The sequence below is a fragment of the Phoxinus phoxinus genome, assembly GCF_949152265.1.
Source record: "Phoxinus phoxinus genome assembly, chromosome: 15".
Classification (NCBI taxonomy): Eukaryota; Metazoa; Chordata; class Actinopteri; order Cypriniformes; family Leuciscidae; genus Phoxinus; species Phoxinus phoxinus.
In genome coordinates, this window is record NC_136890.1 from 26,637,547 (window position 1) to 26,653,305 (window position 15,759).

The 15,759-nt window shown below is 39.0% G+C and overlaps 1 long non-coding RNA gene across 1 annotated transcript in view; it reads left to right on the forward strand.

The window, feature by feature from the left end:
• Positions 1–15,759, forward strand: part of LOC307011891 — a 32,685-nt gene that overhangs the window by 15,565 nt on the left and 1,361 nt on the right. Inside the window, exons 2-5 of the long non-coding RNA XR_013800513.1 lie at positions 5,823–5,958; positions 7,373–7,448; positions 8,115–8,324; positions 14,019–14,137. This is a non-coding gene — a long non-coding RNA (uncharacterized lncRNA). The remainder of the gene's footprint in view (positions 1–5,822; positions 5,959–7,372; positions 7,449–8,114; positions 8,325–14,018; positions 14,138–15,759) is intronic.

Genomic DNA, 15,759 nt, shown 5'->3' on the forward strand with positions numbered 1-15,759 from the left:
TCCACCATTTATCAACACATTGACATGTTCACGATTCACTGGTCTCATGACATGCAGGTAAACAAATAAAATATTTCATCTTTTTTAGTAAGTGTTTCAAAATTATTTATTTCTATTCTAGATTTGCATGATTAATTTAATTACTAGCTTTTCATCAACCCATGATTCCTTGAGATGTCCCCTCGAACCCCGGTTTCGAGGCTCTAGAACACCTCTGGAGATCAGGGGAGTGAGGTTTACATGCACTGGACTACAACAGTTACATTTACATTTAGAAAAGTCCAAAAATCAACTATTTCAATAGCACATTGAGTTAATATATAAAAAGTGTCGTTACACTATGTTTTGAGAGAGCAGTCATTTTTGATTAATAATTCAAGTGTTCAAATGAATGTGCGACGTTTCATTTGATTATTTTATCTGTGACTGCCATCAGCAATTGATGTAAAGTATGACACATTGTAGTTACGTTTTTGCTTTGAGTATTAGGAGTTCTAGAATCTAATCCACTCTATCATCCTTTTTTAGGGTTAGGATTAGGGATTTTTATTTTAATAAATGTAGCCTATAGAAAAAATTTGGACAGATTTTATTTGTGATTTCATTAGAAATGGAACTGAAACTTGATAGATGGGAGTCTGTTTATTTCTCATAGGTTGCTCTTTAAGTGCTCTATAGGGACTTAATGAAGCTCTTAATTATGTTTCACTTAAGTATCAGATAGACACAAATGAAACTGTTGACATTCAGCAGGAGCTTAGAGCTATAAAATGGATGTGTATCCTAGCCTTTGATGAGAGATGAGAATTTGATGAGTTCATATTAAAATCTTTGACTTTTGATGACTTTGGTATCTTAGCAACTCTGAGTAGTTTGTGGCATTGTTGAGATCCCCATCTGAACTCTAGAATAGACATGAGATTACTAAGGTCTGAGAAGCAGGAGAGCTAAATGTGAAATATGTAAGCTTTTTGTTTCATACCAAAAAGAAAGTTTCCCAAACACTCTCCTGTCTGCTACTGGTCAGACTAACACCAAATGCTGTTTTTCGAACCAATGAGCCACAATGTTGACCCTTATCAGGTAATTTATTCTACGAATGGCTTACTTATAGTTGTCTCTGCATATTATTCAGGGATAAAGTGATTTAAAAATGACAAAAATTACAGACTTCACATTTTAAGTCTACCGGAAATGAAAATTCACTGCATGTTATTGAACTTACTGTGAACAATTCATCCATGCATATGTTTAAAGGTTTAGTTCACCCAAAAATAAAAATTCAGAAAATTACTCATCCTCATGTCGTTCCAAACCCGTAAGACTTTCGTTCATTTTCGGAACTCGAATGAAGATCTTTTTGATGAAATCTTAGAGCTTTCTGTCCCTCCATTCACAGCCTACGCAACTACCACTTTCAAGCCCCAGAAATGTAGTAAAGACATCATAAAAGTAATCCATGTGACTCCAGTGGTTAATTTTATGAAGTGACGCGAGTGCTTTGTTTGCGCAAAAAAAAAAATTTTTACCACTTTATTAACAAAATATTCATCTCCATGTTCACAACAAAGTGGTAGTTGCGTAGGCTGTCAATGGAGGGACAGAAAGCTCTCAGATTTCATCAAAAAAAGATCTTAATTTTTGTTCCGAAGATGAATGTAAAGCCTTACGGGTTTGGAACGACTTGAGGTGGCAGAAATGAATGGCAGAAATTGACAGAAATTACATTTTTGGGTGAACTCACCCTTTCCTTTTTTTTTATCTTCTCTCATACACCGGACTCCAATCGCTTTGTCTGCTTAAATCCCCCAAAAATATTTATTTAAAGTTTGCATTCAGTCATTCTGCATCAATCCAGCCAACAACCAATGGACAAAAACAAGTCCCCGGCTTAGATTTTTCTCTTTTTTAATGTCAGAGTAAACAAGAAGAGACCTGTCGCTTCTTCTGTCAAGTTTTTAAGCAAGAGTCTCCCTTTACTTACCGTTTACTCTCATTGCTGTCTAGGAGATACGATTGATATATAAAAGAGATTTTCAGTGTGATTTTTCTTGTCAGTGTGTTTGTTATCTCTGTTGTATTTACAGTCTCTGTGATGTATGTGCTGTAGGTGTGGTGTGGTCCTGTCACTGCAGAAAGACCTACAGCAGGACAGAGAGAATTGAGAAACCATTTCATAGGTGGTTCATTTTCATATTAATGAACAATGAAAAAAACAAGACGGGAAGCAAGAAAGACAAGGGGGAAAATAATTGTGAATTATATCACTGGCCGCTAAAGTCCTCTGCTAAATACTGGACTAAATCCCTCAAGTTCTCATCAAAAAAAAAAAAAAACCTCAACAATTTTGCACTCTAGTAATCTTCAGATTTAATAACCTTAAGCTTCCCTAGTTCTATAAATCTGAGCTTCCAACACCCTCCCTTCCTCCTCTCCTCCACCACCACAACCCTCTTCCTCCTCCTCCCTTTCTCGCTCCCCCGTGCTCTCCAAGCGGCTGTGCATTTTATCTCTGTAATAACACAAAGCCGCCGTCACAGCCTCCCGTCAGGCAGATAACAGAAATTCCTGCCCATATTTTAATAGCTTCTGGCCGCTATCTCTCGCTCCCAACTCCTAAGGAGCGTGCGCACTCACCTTGGAAGCGCAGCCTGGAGGAGATTCCCCGAGAAACCTGCGACTGGTGTGCTCGCGATCGGAACGCCACCGGAATCTTAATGCCGGGCTCTGCTGTTGCCATAGCACTGCCTCCGAGTCTTACCATTTTTCTGTAGTGAGTCGTACCTGAGGAGGGCTGGAGACCACAAGAGTCTCGCGACCCTCAGGGGCCGACGGAGAGCGAGATGCTCTTGAGCAGCTCAAGCTGGGCGGCCTTTAATGCTTTTACTAAAGACCGTGTGATTTCCCTGGAGTCAAAACATATTCAAAATGTCTATCAGAGGGAGGCGGGGTAGATATTGTCGAGTACCATTACAAGATTATTATATATATGCTCTGTAAAATGGTGAAAATGTATGTTATTTTCGAGGTCTGCTGCTGCTATAATGCAGGGAGATTAAAGGAGGAATTTAAATGGTATTCAGGCCCTACAGATTTCTAATGTCGAGCTCTTGTTTTGTTTAAAAAAGCATAAAGATCTATGTAGTCATGTGCCATTATGAAATGGGTTTTTGAGCAAATCTGGAGCATAGACCTGAATGAATATATTATTTTTAGTGGCATGAATCCTGCGTGTATCCCCACGACGCTTCACGCCAAATGCATGGGAAACTTCACTGAACATGCTAATTACTTCCCGTTCGGTTTTTGACATGTCACCGGGGACCCGGGCAACAGAAACCGGGCTCGTTGTCGCAGAAATCTCGGCATAAATTGTTTGGCACAGCCCTGGCAGAAAAGAGCGCAAACATGTCCTGATGACTTTTAATCCTTGTGAGTCAATAGAGAGGTGTTTATTAACTTTCACTTGACGCTGCCAGAAATATCTGACGGGATTATGCATTAGTCCGTACGGGGCGGAAAAAAAATGGGAAAAAGACTGAATTCCTGCACACTAGGAAGGAAGCTGTTGTGGTCTGATAGGATGGATGCCAGCTGGAAAGAATGTGGACTCACACACTTGCACACACATACACATTTTCACCTCTTTATGTTGTGGTATTAGAATACCAACTGTAAAGTTACTGTGACAGGAAGCTGATGTCAGCTGGTTGCGTGTGTGTTTGTCTTCCCAGGGTGTTTTCGGTTTACTTCGGTTTGCAGGGAAAATACTCAGTTTGTCCTGGCAGATAGAAAGGGTCCATGAACAGAGTATTGTATTTACCTCAGATATGAAGTGATCAAGGGGGGATATTGTTGCATGGGGTCTGGAGTTCTTGTTCATGATTGTGAACCTACAGATGGCATACTCAGGTGAATCCTCAGGTGTTAGCGGCATTAGTTCTCCGTCTGTGCTGCTTAATCTCTGTGGCAGTGAGGATTAAGTTTTTGTGCTGTGTGGGATTGTGGGATTGAGTTGATGCTGTGTGAGTCAGTGTGGAGATGTGTGGCAGTTGTGCTTTTGTGTGCGGCAGGGGTGTGTGTGTAAATGTGTTTGATGCTGTACGACTGTGTGTGGTTCTTTGTATAGCTTGGTACAAAAATATGGATTTTTCCTATTAATAATCATGATCTTAATTTGAATGATATCAATTTCCAAGATTGATCCTTTGGGAACAAATGACTCATATGAACAGGTTCTTTTTAATGATTCAAAAGCAGGCAGCAAAACCTCTGCTCATCATGAACAAATTACTCTTTTGAGCCAGTTCTTTTAATGAATCATTCAGAGGTGTTTTTAGTTATCGCTTGTGTACAGTATATATCACCGGCCACTTTATTGTACACCATGCTTGTATACTAAGTTGGACCCCCTTTTGCCTTCAGAACTTAAATATTCGTGGCATAGATTCAGAGATGGTGTCCTCCTGCATACCTTGGTTGTAACAAGAGGTTATTTGTGTTACTGTTGCCTTTCTCTCAGCTTCAACCAGTGTGGCCATTCAACACTCTGGCACCAAGGCATTTTCGCTGACAGAACTGCCGCTCAATGGATACTTTAACTTTTTTTGGACCTTTCTCTGTAAACCCTAAAAGATAGTTTTGCATGAAAATCCCAGTAGATCAGCAGTTTAAATACTCAGATCAACCCGTCTGGCACCAACAACCGTGCCATGGTCAAAGTCACTTAAATCGACTTTCTTCCCCATTCTGATGCTCAGTTTGAACTTCAGCAGGTCATCTTGACCACGTCTACACGTCTAAATACATTGAGTTTCTGCCATGTGATATTAGATATTTGTAACTTACAGGCCACTTTATTAGGTATATATATATATACCGATAACGATAAGTATCCCAAAATGTGAGTATATTACAAAATATATGAATATATGCACATGAAATAGCCTATATGGTATATATATACCCATCTGTATGTCAGTTATTTTGTGTATCAGTTTGTCTTGCTATGTGTATGATTGTTTTGTGTGTATCTGTGTGTGTGCATAGCTGTGTATGTCAGTGTGTTGCTACTCCTGAGTGTGTTACAGTGTGGTTTCTGTGTGTGTGGTTGTTGTGTAAGAGAGCTAACAGGAGCAGCAGCGGCTGGGATTGAATTAATACCGTTCAGAGCATCTCATAACAGTATGAAATATACAACATACCTTCAGGGAGCGCTTGGGGTCTGGCAGCAGCCTCTCTCCCTCATTTTCTTGCTTTTTGTCTGTGTGTCTGACTGTCTGTCTACCACTCTCTCTCCCGCACTCACTCTCTAACTTACCATTTCCTCCCAGCTGAATGGATTTACTGTATCTTCACCTCTCTGGGTTTGGTGTAATAAACTCTTGTATGCCGGGCTCCTGGTTGCTGTACGACAGAGTGAGGATACGTGATTTGTCTCTTAGAAGCCCGATGCTGGAAATGTCAGGGACAATCATGTTCAGTAGAGTCATGTTGGGAGAAGTTTAGTCTGTGAATGTCACTGTGAGGGGGGAAAGCAGGCCATATTCATCCCTGTAGCGATCGAAAGTCCTTTTAAACTCCCTGAGAATTCTCACGGAGCATTAGACGTTCAGGCATCGAGGCTGGTGACTGCACTTCCTATGTGTCACGGCACGCTGAAAATCCCCCTCGCTTCAGAGTGATATGCTGCCGTGCCTTTAATGTGGTACATTTCACAGCATGGATGATATCGGTGTGATATACTTGGGACAATAAAACGGCTCATTTTAAAGGGTCTCATTAGAGTGTGATGCCACATTTAACTATGACTTCTCTTGCAGAAACCCCTCAGAATGCCACCAAACGGCAGGGGCCAGTGGGTTGTTGAGAGAGATGAAAGATACTTGACCTTGGTAATCCATCGCCTGAGGACGTGAAAAGACGAATGTTTCGCTCTAGTTCCATCCACCTGTCTCCGTAAGCGTCATCTCATATTGATAGAAAGAAGCTAGACCTTTGAGATCTATAAGACGGATCGGCCTCCACTGACAGCCATCCATCATCGCAGTTGAAATGTGATTAATGGTGCCGCATAAAGGGAAAAAATAACAGACATTAAAGTTTAGCACACAAGTATGGCCCATTAAGTCTTTTTCCAGTTGCATTTATGGCTACCTTAATCCTTTTTAATATGGCAGGAAATCGATGGCTTCATATTGGTAGCCTAGCTTTTCAACACACTCTATCAAATCCACAGAGGATCTGTCGATAGACCTTGGGCTACTCTGTGAGGTTTGTTTAGTGCTCATTGGACATGCCACTGACCACAAACACAAAGATTGATGATTTGTGAGTAAGAAATGAGGGATTACTGTGTCCGAATCCTTCTTTTCCACCCTTTTTTTATTATTATTTTTTTTACTTTTGTGAAAGGAAATTATCATATAATAGAGAGGTCACTGATGGTATGTTACCCTGACATCTGAATTTATGTCATCATTATAGATGCTTCTTAAAAATGCCAACAGTCAGATTGCATTTTAATGTAATTTTAAAAAGTAAGGGTGCCAAATTCAAATGTGTTATCTAGTTAGAAAAATACAATAAGGTGCAATTTGTTAACAACATTAGTTCATGCATTAGGTAACATTAACTTACAATGAACATTTCTCCAGCATTCATTATTTATTGGTTAATAAAAAATTTATACTATTGTTTATTGTTGATTCATTCATGTTCTTACTACAATAGCTAAAGCTAATGTATACAACTTTAAATGATAAAAATGGATGAGATTTAAAGAGAAAGAGACTGTATGCATAAACTATGATAAATCTGATGATATGAAACATTAAATTTTTCAAGAACACTTTACAATAAGTTATGTATGTTAAAATTAGTTAATGGAATAGCTAACATTTATTTACCTCATATTTTGCCTTCGAAATATTTAATGTGACTTACTCAAACCCAGTTGGCAGATATTATTGGAGCTTTAACTCTTTATTGCACAAAGTTTACATGCGCTGGTGACGTACATCCATTCTAGTTATATTGGTTCAGTTTGTATCTTGTATCCTCTTGTATCCAAGCACGTAGAAAATTGTTGCATTTATTGTTTTATAATTTATTGCATTAATTGTATTATAATGTTTTAAATTATAAGTAATGCACTTACATTTTTTCATGGAGGACGTTATTAATGACTTCAAGCCTCAGGTTTTTCAAGCTATTAAGATGGTGTTTCTCAGACACCAAATGAAATATGTGAGGTTAAAAACTTAAAATAAATACATTGCACTGCGTTAGATGAGTAATTTTATTTTTGTTATGGTCTTCATCAGAGAAACGCTGAGAGCTCTTGTGTGTGCATACTTTCTTTTTCTGTCAGAGCAAAGGAAAAGCAGTGCTTTCCATCTGTAATCTCTTGGAGGGAAGAATTATCTCATGCTATGATTATAGAGAAGGTGAGAATTTCTTCATATGTTCAGATCTCTTAGAGTCGAGAAGAGCATCATGTCTCTCTCTCTCTCTCTCTCTCTCTCTCTCTCTCTCTCTCTCTCTCTCTCTCTCTCCCCCCCCCCCTCTCTCTCTCTCTCTCTCTCACTCTCATATTTTCCAATCTTCTCACTTTGTATCCCATTCTCTCCCTGTCTCACTTATGCTCCATTTCTTCTCACATTCACGCCTTCCTCTTGTTCTCTATAGGCTGGAAGTTTCTCTTAAACCCATAGTGAGACCCTGATTATCTGTATTCATAAGAAGGAAATAAGTCTGTAATTCCAGCAGGGCAGGGTGGTAAAAGACCTAATTTGACAGAACAAGTCCAACTATAAAAAGTCTTTATGTAATCATGTGCAGGATTTAGCATCAAACTAGAAAAAACCTGGAGTAAAGTGGGTTTACTGCATCCCTCTGCAGGAACAAGGATTATTACCGTCGCCCTGTGAGTGAAGCTTGCTGATAAATTCTGTATTAAGATGTTCCAGTATATTGAAATTTCTCCTGCACACTCCGGAGCCGGAGCAAAGAAAGACCATTACAATGGCGAGCTATTTATTTGTCACGATATTTTTCTCTCTCTCTGAAATAAAAAGCTGTATCGCTTATACGTTTTTTTTTTTCTCCACAAGGCCATTTTCTCCTTGAGGCACCGGATCAGGCGGATGGTGGCTGTTATTTGTCTATGCAGTGAAGCTGAACGAAGGAGAGCTGCGGTGTTTAAGACTGTTCTAACACCTCCGTTTTCCTGAATAATTGCCTCCATCATTGCTGCCGTGATCCACAGTGCCCTGGATTCACAATCCTACTGCTGAAGACTCTTAAAACACTGAGAGACTCAGGTAAACATTACACAAAACAAGCTGGCTTTTAAAGGGTTAGTGCACCCAAAAATGAAAATTCTGTCATCATTTACTCACCTTCATGTTGTTCCAAACCCGTAAGACTTCCGTTCATCTTCGGAACACAAATGATGATATTTTTAATGAAATCTGAAAGATTTATCTCCCTCCATTGACAGTTACGCAACTACCGCTTTAACGCTTCAAAAAGTTCATAAAGTTTTAATTCAAATTTTCGGATGAACAGATTGAATTTAGGATTTTATGCATTGTGAACTAACGTGAACATGAACATTTTTATTAACTAACATTAACAAAGGTTAATAAATGCCGTAAAAATATTTTATTATTAGTTAATATTAGGTAATGCATTAGCTAATGTTAACAAATGATACCTGATTTTAAAGTGTTTCTAAAAAATAACTAACTTAAATGAAAATAATAAATTTTGCCTAAGCAAATAACTGAAATAAAGAAAGTTGAAATATTAAAATTACTACTGGTATTTTGACAACTTTTAACTGAAATAAAAGTAAATTAAAGCTAAATAGAAATATTTCAAGAAAAAAAGACTAATCAAAATAGTAAAAGCTCGTAACAAAGTTACTAAAACTTTCAAATGAGAAGGACAACTGAAAATAACAGCTAATTTTTGAGTGAAAAAGCTCCATAGCTGGCATATTCTTATACAGAGTTTAAAAGGTGCTGCATAACAGCAATGAGCCCATAAACAGCACGTTTAAGATAAAAGTTAGCCTATCCAATGTAAAGAAACTAGCAATGTGGTCTGTGATTGGTGCGTTGCAATAGTCCCGGCTGTGCTTTTGGTGTGAGGCATTCTTTAGCATTCAAACCTGACCTTCATGAGTCTTTTCATCTACAGTGTAATGCGAAAGATCAGGTTCAAAATGTGATTTCTTTTTCAGGAACTTGAATGCGTTTGTGCGGCCATGGCATTTTGCGTCACGTGTGCAGTGTGTTGTGTACGTGTGGGGTGTTAAATATGGGGTTCTTCCAGCCTCTGTGCGGTTCTCATTTCTCTTTGCCTTCATGTTAATGGAATCAGGGGAGAAAACCAATTGTCCTTAAGGAACGAGTGAATGAAATGCACTGTAAATGCCAGCAGATGACAGATCGCAGAGATTGGACAGACGCAAGAGGGAAAGAGAAGGAAACGGGGAGAGCGGGGCGAGGGGGCGGAGGAGAATAAATGGTGTTTCTGCTTTTCATTTCTAGCTGTGCCGTATCCTCCCATTTCCCCTCTACCGAGCTACAACCAGACATTAACCGCAGCTTTACAGCCCAGTAGTAGATGCGATAGAATAATGTGGGTGTATGTGAGCCAGAGGAGGCTTACTGCAGTACATTCCCTTTAATTAAAAAACACCATGAACGCAGACCGTGAGGAAGAGGGGGGAACCTCAGGACATTCTGCTGCTTTTTACAGCCATCTACAAAGTATTTTATCCCTCTGCAATGACATGTACCCATGCTTTTATGACATGGCAGTAAAGAGAGACTCCTGGGATGGGAGACCGAGGGTCCTACATTTACTAGCTGGTGAATTATTACCAGTACGCTGTCACAGATCAGCCCAGGTCCCAGGTGTCCCCACTGTGCAGTGAATGGTTATGTGGTAGTGTGATATTGTTTTGTGTCTGGACATATCTATTGCTTTATACTCTATATTTAAGTAGGAAGATATGAACTGTCTGCCATAGAAAACAGATGCTTAATCGGTTTTTGGTCGAGATGAAATGCTTGTTTGCGTTGTCTTTGTGACAGTCAACCTTATTATATGGAAATTTATTTGAGCAAACATATTTTTCTTAATTATTGCGTTCTAGAGCCCAATCACTTGACGCAGCGTGGCTAATTTATACATTTTATTTACTTGTGCATTAACGATTACAGTTTTTGTAAGACAAAATTCGAAATCTTCAACAGATGCTGAAAGGGTGTTTAATGGATTATTAGCTTGATTAGCTCATTATTCATGTCGTAATATATTTTAACCAAGGCTGACACACGCTAATGAATCCTCTTTGATTGTTCTTGTGGTGGTTTTAGTTTTTTTTTTTGCTGCAAATGTTCTCAGTGTTTTGTCTGTAAAATAAAGATGGCCTGATGGGAGGATAAAGGATCCTGTCTATATGATTGGGTTCAAGGCTCTGGGCCACTCAAGGACATTCACAGAGTTGTCCATAAGCCACTCTAGCATTGTCTTAAGCTTGTGCTTAGGGTCATGTCTTGTCTTGTTGGAAGGTGAACCTTCTTCCCTGTCTGAAGCTCTGAGTGATGCAGACTAGGTTTTTATTATGGCTATCTCTATTTTGCTGCGTTGAGCTTTCCTCCTACCTTGACAAGTCCCCCAGGCCCTGCCGCTGAACAACACCTCCACGGCATGATGCTGCTACCACCACACTTTACTGTTGGGACAATATTGTGCAGGTGACGAGCAGTGCCTGGTTTCCTCCATACATGATGCTTGGAACTGAGGTTCATCACACCAGAGAATCTTGTTTTTTAGGGGCTTTTTTGTGCAAACTCCAAGTGGTTTTTCAGGTGTCTTCACTGAGGAGAGGCTTAAGTCTGGCTACACTGCCATAAAGCCCAGATAAGTGGAGTGTTGCAGTGATGTTTTTTCTTCTGTAAGTTTCTCCCATCTCCATATATGATGATGGAGGCCAACACTCTAACCAATGCCCTTCTCAATTGATTGCTTAGTTTGGCAAGAAGGCCAGCTCTTGGAAGTGTCCTGGTTGTTCCAAACTTCTTCCATTAAGGATTATGGATGCTACATGCTTCTGTGAACATTCAATGCATTTTTTTGTAGTCTTCCCCAGTTCTGTGTCTTGACACAATCCTGTCTCTGAGCTCTACAAGCCGTTCTTTGGACCTCATGGGTTGGTTTTTGCACTGAAATGCATTTTCAGCTGTTAGACCTTTTATTGAGAGGTGTGTGCCTTTCCAAATCATACCCATTCAATTGAATTTGCCACAGGTTACACTCAAAGTGTAGTAACATCTGCACGCGGAATGGGAATGGTTCTGAGCTAAAGTGAATACTTGTGCAAGCAATGCAAGTTTTTTTTTTTGTTGTTGTCACAAATCTGTTTTTGCAAATAAATACATAAACAAACAAATAAATAACTAGAACAATTTGTAATAAAAGCCACAATTTTCATATTTAAAATAAAATGGTCCCAAAACAAAAGCAAATGACCTTGATATATGGAGCCTGGAGATATTATTTAGGGCCACAAATCTTCCCTAAAATATGAAATTGTCAGCACATAATTTTTTTCCCTTCTCAGCTTCTATTCTTATTTTTATGACACATTTGGGTACATCCATTTGACAGTTCTGCCTGCAGATGAGAGTTTGATTGGTAATGAGAAAGGACTTTGATTAGGGCTGTTTCGCTAGAGTTTGTGCTTCAACTCAGGAGAGTCTGACACTCCAAACAGGCTGCTGGTCAGATTTGTCAATCAATATTAGTCAAATATATCAGTCCTCTTGTTATTCCAGACGAGTCTCTGTCATTATTTCACTCGAGTAATTGTTTGGACCTTTGACCTTATGGCAATATCTGTAATTTCATTCCCTGGCCTGGACCAATTTAAGGTTGTCAGAAATCGATGACAGATTACATAATCAGATGTATTTAGAACTGAAGAATTCATTCATGTCATCATTATTCTACACTTGTGACATTATTTCCTACGCTAAAGATTTCAAGCACCAAAAATAGTGAGGATTTACTTTTACACTTTCTCTTTAAGAGGTCTACATTTGTACGTAGAACAGCATATACAAATCAAGTGTAGAATGTATTTCAAGGTCATACTTTATGAATGACCTTTCTAATTCCTGAACAATGAGAATTTAAGAAGGACTAAAGTTAAGAGCTTTTGCAAGGACACTGTGAAGGAGGGATAGAACATACGGCTGAGCCTGGCAGATGTGCTCTCTCTCTCTTTCTCTTTCTCCTCAACAATTTTTTGCTCTTTTCTGAACGCAGTCATTGTCTGCTGTACGGGACATTGGGCACGGAGACTCTCATTACTCAAGTGAGGAGGTCTCCAATAACAAGGGCGGCTAGCGGACGATGTTTGAACGCATTAGTTGTGCGGTAATGCATAATGTATGACATGGTGTTTGCGTGCAGGATGGTCTTCACCTGGCCTGTGGGCCAGAGATTATAGGCAGAGAGATGGGGCGAAGAGATGACATTATACTGAGGGAGAATTTCAGTCCATTCATCTCTGCACCACGACTGCTGATGGGACTCGGGCGCAAGAGCCTGCTCACGGCGATGCAGTGAGAATGCATTTAACACCATCCGAGATCCAAGAGTCTGCGACAAGAGTGCAGTGTTTTTAATCATTAATGTGGAAATCATTCGTCTGTTCTGTGAGTTATGACTCTTCTGTAGGTACACCGTAGTTCATCCCAGTGCTGTGATGAGTTTAGATTTTTTAGATTATTAGAAGTTTAGAAGTTTTAGAAGTTTAGATTATTTCTTATTCATTGAAAACAAACTAGTTCTAATAAAACCGAGGGTTTCAAACTTTTTAATGCCCCAAATATAATAATAAATTATTACTTAAGCCGAAACATTTATGTTTGTAAAATATTTTTTAATTTAAAATATCATTAGGAAAACATTTACTTAGCAGCATTAACTTAGCAGCATTTTATTTTTTATTTTTCCAGGCACACTTTAATTTAGGGTCCAATTCTCACTTCGCCTCAATAAACTCCTAATTACTGCTTATTAATAATTTGTAAGGTAGTTATTAAGTTGTCATGCAGAATAAGGCATTAAAATGTGCTTTATAAGTACTAATAAACAAGCCAATATCCTAGTATGCATTCTAATAAGCAACTAGTTAAAAAGTGAGAATTGGACTAAAACTAAAACCATTTTGTCTAGCCAATTAAAGAGATTTTTCTTTCACCCTAATATTAGAGAAACATTTTCAGTTCAATTCTCAATAAAAATCATTCCGAAGCAATATTTTGTCACAAAAATACTGCGCACAAACCCCAGTTCGAAAACCGATGCAATAAAAAACTCAAAGAGAAGGTCTGTCTCGATTTCTGTGCATTTATAAATTTACAGCGAGTAGAATCTTATAAAACTCCTGAAACACATCTCATGTTGGAAACTCATACATTCTTCACAATGACACTGTTGCCATCTCTCTGACAAAAAGCCTGGCTTCATGGAACGCCAAGTAATGGCATTAGGTGAAAGCAAAATCATAAAAAAGACTGAGGTGACTCATAAATTGTCATCGACTTGCAGCATTCTCCTGAGAAAAATGGTTATCTGTTTCTGACTTGACAGTTTCTGATGGATTCCGCCTTCTTATAGACATTAGATCTGTTCCAAAACTTAGTGAGCTGCCTCAGTGTCTACTGTCTGTCTAGGCAGCTGCTTTCTACCTCAGCGTCCTAAACGTTATGGAACCTTAGTGATCGATTTGGAACACACTACATACATGACCAACAGCCTCACATGGGACACTTGACTCCCAATTTCAATTGAGTTTGACATTAGAATGTTGCAAAACTAACAGCGTGAAACACACAACGCAAAAATTGGGAAAAAATAATCACTTGTATTTATACTGTACTATTATTATTTTATTTATAAGCAACTTTTTTCTCACCTCATCCATCCAGAGCCTTTTGCAGTGCTTGATTGCCTTCTCAGCATGGGATACATGCAATTCTACCTCAGATTTTGGCCCCAACAATGTATCCGAGATAGCCATCACATCGGGAGTGCACCTATGATTGAGGTGATGTATTGCAATCTTAAGTATTTTCTTACCAAGATTTATTTAATTTACATGTGTATATATATATATATGTTTATATATTTATATTTACATTTTTTTATTTTTTTTATTTTATTTATATTTTTATATTATTTTTTATCATTTAAATTTTTAGCTAATTTAATTTAATTCAAATTAAATTTTTTATTTTCATTTACATTTTTTACATGAATATTTAGAAAAAAAAGCACCATTCAGAGCAGATCCGTGCCAATGCAAAATGTACTTTTGTACACACACAAGAGAGTGAAAGATCACAATATATTCCAGATTTGAATAACTATACACCGAGAGTCCCAGTATTATAGTATCATGAGCCAGATAACAATATCATTTTGTATCGCCAGGTCCCTGCTGATTCCCACCCCTGATGCCTCGCTTTAATATCTAGACTCCGTGGGCAGCTCATAACTTTTTCGACCAAGCAATTTAGAGAGCTTCATTTGAGCGAGCGTAATGACTATACTTGTACATTAAATGCAAAGGATTTGAAAGTCATCAGAACAGATCTGACACGATTCAGCCATGCCAAGCCGCTTTTTGTAGTGGGCTTTTTTTATTATTGGGGTCTAAACGCATGAGACACGCGGTGGTTAAACAGCGCTGACCGAGCGAGTGAGAAGAAATGACTGGGCGGCTGAACTCACTTCTGCTGGGGGCTGTGCTGTTCTCATTAACTCTCTCAGTGTGAGGCAGTCCAGAGCACTCTCATCCTCTCCCCCCGTCCGACTCTCACTGTTACCGCGTTCAAACAGTGTGGGCCTTCACAGCCTGATAGCAGAGATCCTGTCATCAGCCCATCAGACCCATAATTCACCTCAGATGGTCGCGCAAGCCGCCCGTTTGGTAAGCTGCCCACACTGTTTATATTTAGCCCTCCTGTAGCACTATGTCAGTGCCGCAGGATGAGAGATGCCTGTGGGCCTTTTACCAACGAGAGTGTGTGTGTGCTGCGGAGAACACACACGCACACACATGCTGTGTTTGCTGTGTTAGAAGCTCTTAAGATAAGACCTAATGAGAATCCGTGAGTGGAGTGACAGCGGTAGTAAAGGTAAAGTTAACTCTGTTATCATCTCACACTGTTCAGAGCTAAACAACATAAAGCAACACAGATGGACCTGAATGACAATGCTGACAATCACAGTCGCATGCCACATTTCTGCTCACTGCATCCAGCTAATTCTGTGCAAACAGTATGCCGCTGTTCCAATGGATATGTAAGCACTTTCTGTGCTGTAAAGAAGTAAGAGGGGGATAAAATTCAGTAAAACGAGTCTTATGAAACCAATTTAGTCTATAATCCTTAGCAAAAGAGAAAATAAAATCGGTCTATGCATGCTCCAAATGCTCTCTAGGTGAACGTTCCCATTTGGAAAGGACTGCACCTCCATATATCCTGACAAAGCAGTTTTATCCTCTGATTAATAGACCGGTGAGAGAAAAAAAGTGTTTTAATTAGAGAAGAAAATCTATCATCACCTCCTCAGGATAATTTGCTCCGACTGACAAAACCATTATGAGTAACGGTGTGAGTGGAACTGTGGTTACCTACAACAGCAGGCTGTATTTTAATTAGTTGT